This window comes from Marmota marmota, unplaced genomic scaffold (genome assembly GCF_001458135.2).
Source record: "Marmota marmota marmota unplaced genomic scaffold, marMar, whole genome shotgun sequence".
Lineage (NCBI taxonomy): Eukaryota > Metazoa > Chordata > Mammalia > Rodentia > Sciuridae > Marmota > Marmota marmota.
Genome location: NW_025999842.1, coordinates 1,734,060 through 1,747,877, shown reverse-complemented (window position 1 = coordinate 1,747,877; position 13,818 = coordinate 1,734,060). Strand labels below are relative to the sequence as shown.

Genomic DNA, 13,818 nt, shown 5'->3' with positions numbered 1-13,818 from the left:
AGATTTAGAGGAAGTAACCAAGAGTTCCATTATTAAGTTTCAGAAGCCTATTAAAAATCCAAATGGGCTGAACTAGTATGGACATTTACTCCATTATAATTTACTTAGTGAGTTAAATAAAATTTTTCTTGTGAGGAGAATTAGTAAAATTTTTTCCTATGAATTATATACAACCAATAGAGCCTCTCCCTTCTTAAGCTTTTTTGTATATATTAACTGAAATGCATTAATGTTATATAATGCATGTGGTTAGTGTTATTGTAATTATGGGGTCCCCAGCTAAATCCTATGACCACTGTGAGCCAAGATCTTCTAAGAACAATCATAACTTTAGAGCACCGGATCTTAGAAATAGTATCCATCTAGTTGCCATTGAGCATCATGACCTGACCAAGTGACTTAAAACCAAGTGTTCTTAGAATTGTTCCTTATTGAAACTGATCATGTAATGGGAGGTGGGGTAGAAGAAGGAGGAGAAGGAGGAGGAAGAAGAAGAGGAGGAGGAAGAAGAGGAAGAGGAGGAGATTCTTAGCATATGGCAAGCAGGAAATATCTCAGTGTGTGGGCGTCACTGGGCTTGCCAATTCATTGTGCTTTCATCTCAGGAGACACTTTGTGCAGCAGAGGAAGTTGTTCTCCAGAAGACTGAGGAGTGGATGAACAGGGTGGGTGTCAGTGGAGGGAATAGAGTGAGCAGGCAGGAAGATCATCAAAGGACAGACTAGAAGTGCTGCACTTGAGTTCCTTAGTTGGGATGGGTGTGTTCTTCAGGATCTCTCCCTGGAGGCCTGGGATAGTAAATAAATCTGGGCAGTAGTTCTGCACACAATTATGCCTCCTTCCTTGGGAGAAATAGCATCCAAATCTTCTAGTATGTTACAGATCTAGGAGAGGTCAGATAAATCTGAGAGCATTAGAAACCTAAACAAACAGAAAGAATTGGAAGAGGGGACGGTGAGTGTAGATACTGGGATGAAATTAGAACACTTTACAGATTAGAATATAAGATTTGGTGACTTTGTGATGAATGATAAAAATTAAGCAGACTGCAGTATTCCTCCCTTCTAAATAGCACATGGGATATGCAGCAGCCATAGTCCAGTATTTCTAGTTTTCTTTATACTTCAGGTCATATATATGTGCTTTCTTAGGCATTTGAGAATAAATACATAAAATAACTCTCAATGAGTTCTTATAGGATATTAGGAGCTATGTAGAAATTAAAAAGAAAATCCGTAAGGTACAGCATTTCTGAACTCAGTAAGAATGAGTGAAGATTAAATAAATTTGCAGCTGAAGCTCACATTCAGCCCCTGAATATTATTTGAGTAGTTTCTTGGCTAAGAGTTCACATCCAAGAGCTGAATATGTTATGCATTGAGCATGAAAGACCCAACTTTTGATTAATCTTTTCTGTTCAAACTTTTCACCACATGAAGTACTTTCCAAACACAAGCATTCTTGGAAAAAGAGTGCACACATGGTCAAGAAGCCAGAGAGGAGCAACCTCCAAACACTGAAAACACCACCTTCCCAAGGTCCAGCTCCCTCTCTGGAGTCCAGGATTTGTAATGCTAATCTGAATACCTTCTTCTACTCTGGAAAAAAAGTAAAAATATAAAAGTAATGTACTTGTTCACTCTGGTGTTAAGAGACAACACATTTTCCCAGCACTTTCCTTCCTTAACTCTTTCTTGGTGTATGGATTTGTGCAAAAATGTTTATCTGGGATTGAATCCAGAGTTAAATACAGGTAATTAGTATAGAATAGGTAAATTGGATCAGATTGAGAAAATGGAGGCCGATGTGAGTCTGGGAAGTTGGAAACTGCCCCTGGGAGATTAGAGCCCTTTGACACTACTCCCCCCCCACCACCAAAAAAAAAAAAAGGTTGTTAATGAAGCAACTCCAGAGCAGTGTTGCCAATCAACACCCCAGGGCAGCCACTCCCATCCCAGCTAGCATTCCACCTAGGCCCTTCCAGCCTACCTGCTTACCCCCTGGCCATACCACAGACATCCCCTAATCACTATGCAGGATGAAGGGAGAAGTATGAAGGAGAACAAGGGAAACTTTAGATGTATAAAAGGGACAGGACTTCCTCATCCCATGGATTCTGCCTTTGAGTGCCCTTCTTCCACCTAGGAGATGTCTGTTTTACTATCCTTTAATAAAGCTTCTTACTTTCTACTCTACAATTGCCTTGGCATGCTTCTCTGGTGTTATACTTCAACATTTGAGGAAGCAGGTCACTGGCAGTATCAGTATTTATGTGGTGACAAATAGTTGCCAATTTAGAATAGCATTCCCAAAGTTTTTCATTTTGGAGAATAATCTCACATCACCTTTTAATATTTGATTTTGTCTACAGTGTTGAAACATGCTATTAACTCAATTAAAAACTCAATCCAATTAGATTAGAATTTGGGGAACAAAAACTCCCACTCAGTTGCTGAAAATTTTCATCTTTAAATCAGTTGTTTTTGCAACTTGGATTCATTGTTCTCTCTGGAATTTATATACCTTTGATAATGCTTCAGTTTGTTAAAAAACAAAAACTCTATTGGAAACTTTGGGTTTGCATTTTTTGACATAAAGAATATCTGTTCAGAATTGTTCAATTGCCTGGCATTATAGTTGTCTGAAGTACAGTGATCCTATAGAAGTATGGATAGATCAGAAAACATTGAAAAAGAAAATCTATCACTACAAAGTCCTGTTTATTCACTGCCTTTGTGTTTGTCACATGGCTAGACTCTGAGGCTATAATTACTGACCGAAAATGTGTTTGTTAAAGTACCATTCTAGCTGGATTGTTTCCTATTTCCTGATAATTTTCATTGTGTGTTTCTTAAAACTTGTCATCTGGGCTGGGGCTGTAGCTCACTGGTAGAGTGCCTGCCTTGCACGTGTGGGTTCTATCCTCAGCACCACATAAAAATAAATAGATATTGTGTCCAACTACAATTTAAAAAACATTAAATAACAAAACAAAAAAACTGTCATCTGCTTAAGTTCTTTAGGGCTGATTAACAGTGAAAAATAGGCCTGAGCTTAGATTTGCATATATTTACAATATCACATGATAGTCTAATTTTTTATCCAAAAATTATAAGGTAAATCCATAATAGATTTTTCTAAATGTGTAAATTTATATCTGGATTTCATTCACTAAATAGTATGCAGAACTTCTGTGAAAAATACATGCAGTTAAATCCCTCAATTTGTAAGAGCCTTCAGAAGAGGTTTTTTTTTTTTTTCTTTTCTTCTGCTTTTAAAGCAGTTTGTTTTTTCTACAGCTGTTGGGAAGAGAAAGTTATTCTCCATGTTATTCTAATAAGCCGGTCCAAACTGTGATTAATATATTATTCTTTTAAAGATACAAAGTGTCTCCTGTCACTTCTTTTTAATTTATTAAATTTTTAATATAGGAAGTTATAGAAATAAAGCAGTAAATTTATGACCTCGGCAAAATTACTGTAGGAGTTTTTCTTCCAAAGGATGCTTATAGTTACTACATATTTTACTTCTCATAAAATTTTATGTGGCTAAAAATCTCAGTATTGCTTTTTTGTAGAAAGTAAGTCATCATTTTTTAGCTACATATTTAAAAATAATGTTTTACTTCTCAAATATAATTTTTTATTACATAGGATTAAGCTGTCCTTCGGAAACTTAAAAAGTAAATGTTTTATTTTCCCCTGACATAAACCAAAACTGTTAGAGGATGGTTCTTCTGAAATGGTAGAAACCAGATCAGGCCAGAGGAAAATGATCCTAAGTAAAATATGGTCAGTTATTCCCCATGTTTATAAATAAATTATCTCAGTATACATAAAAATGACTATAATAATGGCCATTACTAAGGGATCCAACTTTTCCAATTGACTTGGAATTCCATCTTTAAAATATATTAAATTTCTATATGTACTATAATCTATCTCTAGGAATTCTATCAGCTCCATTGATCTATTTATGTACCAGTAACATTTCAAAACATTAGCCTTAAAATAAATTTTTCTTTCATGTAGAAAACTTTTCTACTGTTTTTTTCCCCCAAATTTTAACTATTTTGTGGGGGTGGTCTTCATACTGGAAATTGAACTCAGGTGCACTAGAACATTGAGCCACATCTCCAACCCTATTTTGTATTTTATTTAGACATAGGGTCTCACTGAGTTACTTAGCACCTCGCTTTTGCTGAGGCAGACTGAACTTGCAATCCTCCTGCCTCAGCCTCCAGAGCCAGGATTACAGGCATGCACCACGGCACCCTGCTAACTATTCTTACTTGTGTGGTTTTTATGTGAACTTTAGAACCACTGCATTTAGTTCCCATAATTAAAAAAGAATTTTTAGGACCACATTAAATTTGGTATCTTTATTAGAATTACATTAAATTTACAAATATAGGGAGACTTGACATCTTTATAATGTTAAGTCCTAGCACGTAGTAAGTTTCCATGGCTCTAAGTCTTTTTCATGTCTCTAGATAAAATTCAAGATGTTTCTTTATGTAGATTTTTCACATTCTTAAGTTTATTACTAGATAATTCATTTCTAATTTAGTATAATTTTATCATGTGGAAATATAAAAACTTGATTTTTGAATATTGATTTCATGTAGATTTTTAACTTGCCACCTTACTTTATTGACCTCACTAAATGTTTCAGTTTTATTGAGTCTACTCACAATTAAATTTAAAAAACAGTTGCTCCCAAACAAACAGAGCTTACTTTTCCTATATTTTGCATTGTTTTCAAAATGTCTGAGTTGTGATTTAGTGAAAGTTAATATAGTTGTTCTCCAAGTGTTTAGTACACAAGTGGGCAGAAGGAATCACTGTTGGGCATCATATGCTATGCCTTGTGGAAGGGACTTTTTTATATTCATTATATCATGAACATAACTCATGATATAGGTGCTCAGTTATTCCCATTCAACAGAAGAAAAAAACAACAAAACAAGAATCAGAGAGGTCAGATAACTTATTTGAGGTCACAGATCAGTAAGTAGCAGGTCACGATTTGAATTCACAGCTATTTAGTTCCAAATGAAATGCAGAAGACTAAGAAAATGACTATCTCTAGGTTATAGATTTTGAGGAATCTGGCATCATGTAGCTAGAATACCCCAGGGAAGGAGGTGACTGAAGTTCAGGAGATACTGGTAAGCATCATCAGTACTCTAAAATCAGCCACAATGCCACATCATTTCTCCTCAGCTCAAATATGGATTATGTTACTAATGAATGGAATACTAATTGCAGGCCTTAAACTCTTTTGTGAAATACAATTATTTAAAATTTTTTTATTTCTTATACATAATTTCTATTATGGGGTCCCATTCCATCAGAGGATAGAAACTTTACCTTAGTTCTGGGTAAGCTCACTCAAGTCAGGTTTCCCTTATTAAATTTGGAGACTCTTCTGGCAAGTCATGGTCTTCTGAGTAATTCTAGGGCTTCAATAATTTCTGGAACCATTTGGAAGGTGGGTGGGAGATGATGTGGTAATCGTCTGTCCCTATTGACATCCTCTTGGGATGCACACTGTGGTCTCTGCTCTCATTTGTCAATTTGTTCAGGTTATAGATTCAAGCTGGCCTCAGAGACCCAGATGATCCTGCTACCCTGATTTCAGATTTCTAGCTTTCAAAACTATGAGAAAATAAATACCTGTTGTTTACATCACACAACTATAGGATAGTATTTGTTATGGCAGTTCAGCACACTAAGACACTCTTGGGCTTCACCTAATAATCCCTTTTGTCTCAAATTTTCCACACCAAATCTCTCTGAAATTTGTATTAATCTTTGCCTCATTCCACCCTCCAAAGCTCAGAACAAAACTTTTTGTTTTTGTTTGTTTGTTTTCTTGGTGCTGGGGTTTGAAGCCAGACCCTGAAGGATGCTAAGCAAATGCTCTATCACTGAGATACATGGCCAGCCCATAGCCTTCTTTTGAAATACCCACTCCCATGACATAGTTATCCTTGTTTCCTTGATTTTTTTCCTCTCAGGGAAGAATCTTATCGAAATGGGAATAAAGAGGAGTAATAAACAAAATTTGGATACACTTGATTACATATTCCTTCTAATGCTATTCCTAGATCCTTGCTTCTGAAATCCAAAAGACAAGATCTTGACTTCTCTTTTTTCCAACTCTTTCCCTTGAGGAAGTGGTTACTCTCTTGATTGACTGCTCAAAAGGGGACAAGTAACAGAAACTAGTAGGTTAAAAGACCCAATTAATATCACTGTACAGCAAATTTTTATAACTGAGAATAGGTAAATAATAATGTCAAAGCTATAGCAATTATTATAATTGTATCACTTAGTCTCTGAGGCTGTAAGGAATACAGTCACCTAGGTTGCCTAAGATGAGAGTTCTTGGAAAGAATATACCTATAAGTGAATTAATATGGAAAATTGCCTCTATAGCCAAACAGGCCCAGGGAGAACTATGATACTATTCATTATTATTTATCATATACCTAAAATACCAGTAACTCAACAACAATGCTAGTAATCCAATGCTTGTCATCTTCTCAGAAATTGGATGTCCACTGTAATCCTAGTCCTGGAGTAACTATTACTGACACTTCGAGTTTTTATGTTTTGGTGGATTTCTCCCATCTTGGATTCTTGTTTTTTTTTCTTTCTATCTATCTCATATGCCTCAAGAGTGTGCCACAATGGGTTAGTGGGTCACTATAAAATAGAACACATTATTTGGCAAAGTTGTCATGGTAGGTACCTCATAGGCCCCAGTTTCTCTTGTGTTTAAGCTATTAAAGGTTTCAAACTAGCCACTTTAGAGACAACATGGCCAAGAGATGAGTTTGTTCACTACGTATTGTTTTATACATTTGAGAAATGTTGAAACACTGGAATATTTTAATAAAATTGGTCTGTCTTTTGCCCAAAAAATCAGGGTAGCAACACTGAGCCCACAATGTAAAATGGGGTCAGTCATCATCAGGTGACTTAATATTTTCCCTGGTAGTCAAAGCATGCTCTCTCCAGTCAAGCAGTCCCTACCACTCATGCCAAGTGTGCTAAAGAGCTGGATCTGCTTCATTCCATTACTGCCTGGTTCTAAAGGCACTTGAGTTAGAGACCACAAATTATCCATCTAACTGGCTGTGACCATCATTTACATAGTCACATGACAAGAAGAATAAGAACTCTGTGGAAATAACTTTTTCTAAATTTCCCAGAAGAGACCTCATCAGTGAATCAGGAACTTAAGAGTTCCAGAATCTATCTGATAATATCTTGAAAACTTTCTGGAAGAGAATAATTCTCTCAGTGATAGGTTCAGATCTAGAGAGACTACACCAACCTCACCACTTGCCACTACAGGGTTCTCATTCATTATTGCTCATGTTTAAATTCTAATATTAATTATTATTCTTGCTTTTCCTAGGATTTTGGCACAATTAAGGGGATCAAATACTAAGTATCCGATAATTCTTACATGGTTTGTTAAAATCTGAAAGAGTAAATTGTGTTTCTTGCCCACTTTTCTCTCAAGTCTACTTTTTCAATGTTTTTCAATTTTCTTGTGGCCAGTTTTCTCCTCCCACCCTCTCCCCTTTGTATGATGTTAGCTCCTTCCTGGTCCAAGTCCTTTGCATTTGGTGGTGGTGGTGATGGTATGTTATAAAAGTCAAATATGTTGAATATAATTAATTAAAACTCATCCAGGTTAAGCCTAAAATCAGGAAAATGTTGTCACTATCTTAATCTAGAGTAAAATGCAGTCATAGCTGACATTTATATTTAAACATAGCCCAATAATTGGCTCTGAAGCTGGAGGTACAGATTTCACTCAGGTCACAACACTACAAGATCCCGAATCATCAAAAATGATTTAACCCAATTTTGTGGATTAAAATTTTTTAAAAGAAAGGAAAATGCATTTGAGAAATATTTCTATAGCATTAAAATAAGTTAATTCATAGCATAACCCTTAATTAATCAAAAACTTTCATTAATTGGGTAGCCCATTTTATAAGGCATCCTTTTAAAAGTTATGTTAGTCTTAGCTCTAAGGCTGCTGGTTCAATGATTTTGGGAATGAGGGTGCTATGAAGCCTGGGAGAAAGATCACATCTACAGCATTTTTGTACAGGTGGAATCTAATGAAATGAACCTCAAAAGGCATTTTTAATGATCTCTTTCATATTCATTCCAGAGGGCACCTTGTTAAGAATGAGTGACAACATGCTCCTAACTTCACCCTACTGATAATATTTTGGATTTTTAAGAGGATCAAATCCTCTAACCTCAATGTCCCAGTCCTCTTGAGATGCTGTCTTTTTGAGTCACTCTTATTGCTTGGTCCCTTCAAGTAAGATGTAACATCTCTTACACCATCCCACAGCCATCTCATCCCCACAAACATATATCTACCTAAGCTGTGCCCTGAAAGTAATATATCATCACCTCTGAGTCCTTTATTTTCATCACATTTTCCAACAGTAAGTGGAATTTTCATATCACAAGGATAAGAGGAATTCAGAGGCGGAGTTTGATCCTGCATAATCAAAATCAACTATAAAATAAATTAAGGCTAGTTCATTGAACCTCTGTACTCTAATTTCTATCCTTCCTTAAAAATCATCCCTCCAGTAGGTGATATCTCATGACCAAGTTAAGTTTGTGAATTCAATGTGCGGTCTAAGTCACTGGCTAGCTTTTCTAAGTCACCTTTCTTTCATCATGCATTGAGGAAAGGGGGTTCATTTTATTAAGAAAGTAAGAACTTGGAAGCAGAATAAGTTATTTTTCAAACCTTGATTCTGCTAATTAACTATTGGCAAGAGACCTTGGTGGAAAGATTTTTTTTTTTTAAAGAGAGAGAGGAGAATTTTTTATTTATTGTTTTTTTTTTTAGTTTTCGGCCGACACAACATCTTTGTTTGTATGTGATGCTGAGGATCGAACCCAGGCCGCACGCATGCCAGGCGAGTGTTCTACCGCTTGAGCCATATCCCCAGCCTGGTGGAAAGATCTTAATCTCTGTTTCCTATCTGCTAATGGAGATAACAATTACACATAGTTTTGCAAGAATTAAAATGAGATTCATGCTAGTTTATCAGGGAGGTCAATAAAATTAAGTCTGCTACTGAACAGCCTTTAGCAGAGTGCTAAGAACAGAGAAGAGGGCTCTTCTTTTTTTTTTTTTTTTTGCTGATATGTTCCACTCGTTGATTACTTTCTGCTTGATAACACTTAGACATTTACATAGCATCAGCCATCTTTTTCAGTAGAGTGCTTCCTTGTGATCTGAGCTACCAGTGAGAAAAGTCAATTTTGTCAACATGTTTTAGAGATAAGGCAACTAAATCTAAGAAACTTGAAGATATTGTACCAGGAAAGGAGATGTGAATTTTTTTCTATAAAGTAGATTAAGAATTTTTCTGAAAGGGAGACTATTAGAGAAGAAGAATGGGACCAGGGGTAGGGGAGAGGGAAAAATAAGGAAGGGTAATGTGAGAGTGGATATGATCAAAGCATGTTATATGCATATACGAAAATGCCACAAGAAACACATAATTCTGTATAATTAATATGTACTAACAGAAATAAAAGATCTTTCTGAAGATTCCAGTCTCCTAAATCAAGTTTTCAGAAATAATAGATCTGAGTGGACATTTCCATTTGTAGGAAAACTAGTACACACTCTCCCATGGATCACCAGGCAAATGCTGAACACCCCTTCACATTGACATGAAGGAAAATACCAATTCAGGACATGAAGGCTTCCCCTGCACTCAAGCTCCTGCTTCTACAGTCTGGGCTTCACAGGTTAAAGGATTTCTCTTGGGATGCTGATTTGTGCTTTTAAAGAATGAACTTATACTTGGAAGTCTTGCTGCAAGATTATATGATGATGTCATTATTTATGTAGTCCCAGCTGTGCCTATAAAATCCAAAAGCTTTACAATCTATATTTACAGTGATAGATTTAGACAGCATTTCCCCCACATCATTTACACACACACACACACACACACACACACACACACTTCTTTAAGTCTCAGACTGCTTTTTGATGTAACTGTGTTTTCTCTATTTTGACATTCTTGGAGCAGCCCTAGTGAAGCTTAAGATTAAAATCACAAGTCTGCAGCTCAGACAGGGAATAAAGTACAAACCCTGAAGGTGATCTCATGTGTTCAGAATTATACTTCAAACAACTTCACTTGAAATGTAGCATTTAGACAAGGAGCTTTCTTTACCCAATCTTAATTAAAACAATGAAAGACATTTTCATCTTTATTATTAACAATGCTAATTAAACCAATACATTTTTATGTTGTTTTCTCTTTTTAATTTGGGCTGTGACTATTTGTAAAAATAAATATCTAATGATAATGGCTTATGATCACAGTCTGTTCACTTTAGAATAAAGGAAACCAGGAACAACATAGTACACATATTAGTTGTATAATCTGTAGCACAAGATGAGTTTATCAACTATTAAAAAAGTGAAAAATAATTTCTGCATTTATTATTTTTAGATTGCAATAGGGTAAGGTCAGGGGCAATAGCAAGTAGTTTAGGGGAGCTTCATTTAGCTCTCCATAAGCATCATCAACCTCCCAGCATAACTACCAAAAATAAAATGCAATGTAACTGAGACTCTGTATATACATACTATGCAAAAGCAGCTTCAAAACAAGTCCCCAAGCTGCTCCTTCTAATAGACTGCCAACTGAAGATTTTCCCTTGACTGTCTAGAACCATTTGCTTACGTAGGGGCCTATAACTTCACAAAAAAAGTCACTCTGCCTTTTAAGATTAGGTGTCATAGTTTGGATGTAACATGGAGCGGAGGAACCTACACACAGAAAAGGAACATAAACAATCCATTTTTGCACAAGATACTTTTTGCACAAAAGGACTAGATAGTGTCCTGCACTGTGTGATCTTGGTTAAGCTATGTAATTGTCTCGCCTCAATGCTCCCACCTGGAGACTGAGGGACTTAAAAGGGCTGGTCTCAGAAGCCTTTTGCATACTCAGAGCCTAGGATTCCTGGTTTCATCAAATATCTGAATCTGGATTGTTAATCCACACCTACCTCTGATGCTGTGCCTGGGTCCCTTTTTGCCATCTTTAACCATTTTCCTAGAAAAAGTGAGAAACCCTGACAGAACAGGACAAGTACGGAAAAAGAAGCTTAGATACTCCTGAGTGGGGAAGAAGTCCCCTGTTCAGTGGGTGTCTCCCACCTTTTTTTGCCATGTCAAAAAGCAGTCTAGAGTGGAGACAGAATCTGCAGAGTCGCAGAGGGGGGAGCTGATGAGTAATAGGGAGAATCCCACTAAGGCTTATCTCAAGCTCCACTTTCTTCCTTTACTCATGCTCACAGTAGAAATAAAGGGTAATGTTTCTCATGGGAAGTCCTTGGCTCTGTTTTGTTTGTTTGTTTCCTCCCACAAAAAGGTTTTCGGGAGAAGAGGAAGGGGCGCAAAGCAAAGATGCAAACAAAGGACTTGGGACTCGATACAAAAGGACTCCCACTTGTGCACAGAAATGCCACTTCTTGACTAGCTGCAGATCAGCTTCCCCTGCAGGTGCTGCAGTCGGGTAGCATCTGGAAGCGCTGAGGCCCGGGGCTGCGGCCGCCGCGGCCCTCATTGGACGCTAGGTAGGAGCTCCTCAGTGACTTGGCCCACGGGAAAGCAAGCCTCGAGGTCAGCATCCTGCCAGCTCCTATAAGTAGATCTAATTATGACCGCTTACTTCAAAAAGAGGATTTAACCCAAAGCAGATTTAGCAGGGCAGTTTCCAAAGGGCAGCAGGAACCCCAGGCATGACCTTTGAGAAAATCCTAAAAGCTTCGCTGCCCGGGAACTTGGCGAGCCAGTGACCATAAACGCCTCAGAGAATTTCAGAGACGCCAACCTGTTATCAGGGTCCTAGTGGGGGCGTTTAATTTAGAACAAAGTGTCAGAGTGTACCCGTGGCGTGTGTGCTGGAGCTGAGTCGGTATTGAGCTGAGAAAAAAAAAATTGACACCCTAATAAAAAGCACTAAATTAAACTTTAATGTGTTTAGGAAGCTAAATAAGAGACAAAGATCTTTTAGTGACTATTTGCCTAAAACGTGAAAGTTTGGGAACATATTCCAGTGGTACCGATTAAAGTTTCAAAAGCTTATTAAAGTCATTTTTAAAGAAAAGTTTACTTGGACTTGTGCTACTTTCAACATAGCACTTTGCTCGGAAGTGGTTTTGTTGTTCTGATGAAATTGAATAACTCCAAAAAAGGTAAAGGAATTTTTCATCTAAAGTTAACCAACATTAGGTTAGTAAATAAATATTTCTGACATAGATTCATCACATAATAAATATGAAAAGAAATACGGTGAACTATAAAACTATTTTGTGTCATTATTTCGGTTGCTCTTACAGAGTGCACACACACAAAGGAAAACAAAACAGAAAGAAAAAGAAACAGCTCCCATAAATATTCACTGCATCCACACACTTCCATTAAACCAACTCTGTGAGTGAACTGGTGCCACCTCAGATTTTATCTTAGGTGGGAAACTATGGAAAAGACAAGATGTAGTTTTAAATCAGATAGTTTACAAAGTGATCAAAAATGATTCACACAGATACTCTTTAGCAGTATTTGATTTCAAATGTTTAAAAAAGTCAATATCATACAAGTTCCTACTTAATTTTTTTTTTAGTTGTAGATGGACACAACACTTTATTTTAATTTTTTTATGTGGTGCTGAGGATGAAACCCAGTGCCTCATGCATGCTAGGTAAGCACTCTACCACTGAGCCACAACCCCAGCCCAAGTTCCTACTTTTTTTTACTTGACCACATTCCAACACAGGTTATATAACCAGATGATTATTGTGTATTTAATTAATATTGTCTTTAGAACCTTGTTTGCCATAGCCTGGGGTTGGAAACTTCTCAGACATTGAGGTGGCGAGTTTATTCTCACTGGCTACACAAATATGTCAAATCAGATCATCAATTTGTTCAAACACATAACTACTAAACCTTAGCTTATAAGAGCTTAAGGGAAGCGCAAAAAATCTTAAATTAGGGATATAAAATGTAACACTTCAGCCGTTGTTCTCTTTTACATTTCACCTTCCCCAAGGGATGTGCCCAATACAACAATAAGTAAATATTACCAATAATTTAAAAAATTTTTAAACACAACATGCTTTGCTTTATTCTTTATTTACTCTTACTGTGGTAGCTTTTTCTGATATGTAAAATATTCTGCAAAAATCAAATCTTTTCCTTCATATCCAAATAAATAATAAAGCTGGAATAGAAAAAGCTATTCCCTAGTGGCTCTAAATTTGCAAGCCCTCTCAACACAGATGCAAGCAGGCTTGTTGTTGATTTCAAAGATGGTGAATGTCACAGACATAACCATTCAGCTGAGGGAAAGAAGAAAGGACTTGATTGCAAAGGTTTTTCAATTTGGAATCTCTGCTTCATGTGTGTCAATTTTTGGTTTGAGAAAACTAAGTGCTTACAAGAACAGTCATGGAGACTCAACACACTATTTTTTTTGCTTTGTTTTTACATAAAGTTTTATAAAGTATGCAACCAATAGAAAGTTAAGCAGTTAGTTCTAGTCATTATCTAAATATTAATATTTTCTACGTTGGTAATAAGAATGAATAGGATTAGGTTAAAGCATTTGCCTTCCTGAAAAATGGTGTGGTTTGTTGTTGTTGTTGTTGTTTGTTTGTTTGTTTTTTCAATAGAAGGCAATTTACAGGAAGGTTTTTCAAATAGAAATACTTCATTGATCAAGCT

General features: G+C 36.5%; 1 protein-coding gene across 4 annotated transcripts in view; it reads right to left on the bottom strand.

Moving 5' to 3' along the window:
- Positions 1-13,818, bottom strand: part of Filip1 (filamin A interacting protein 1) — a 174,555-nt gene that overhangs the window by 42,793 nt on the left and 117,944 nt on the right. The gene's annotated exons all lie outside the window — the stretch shown is intronic.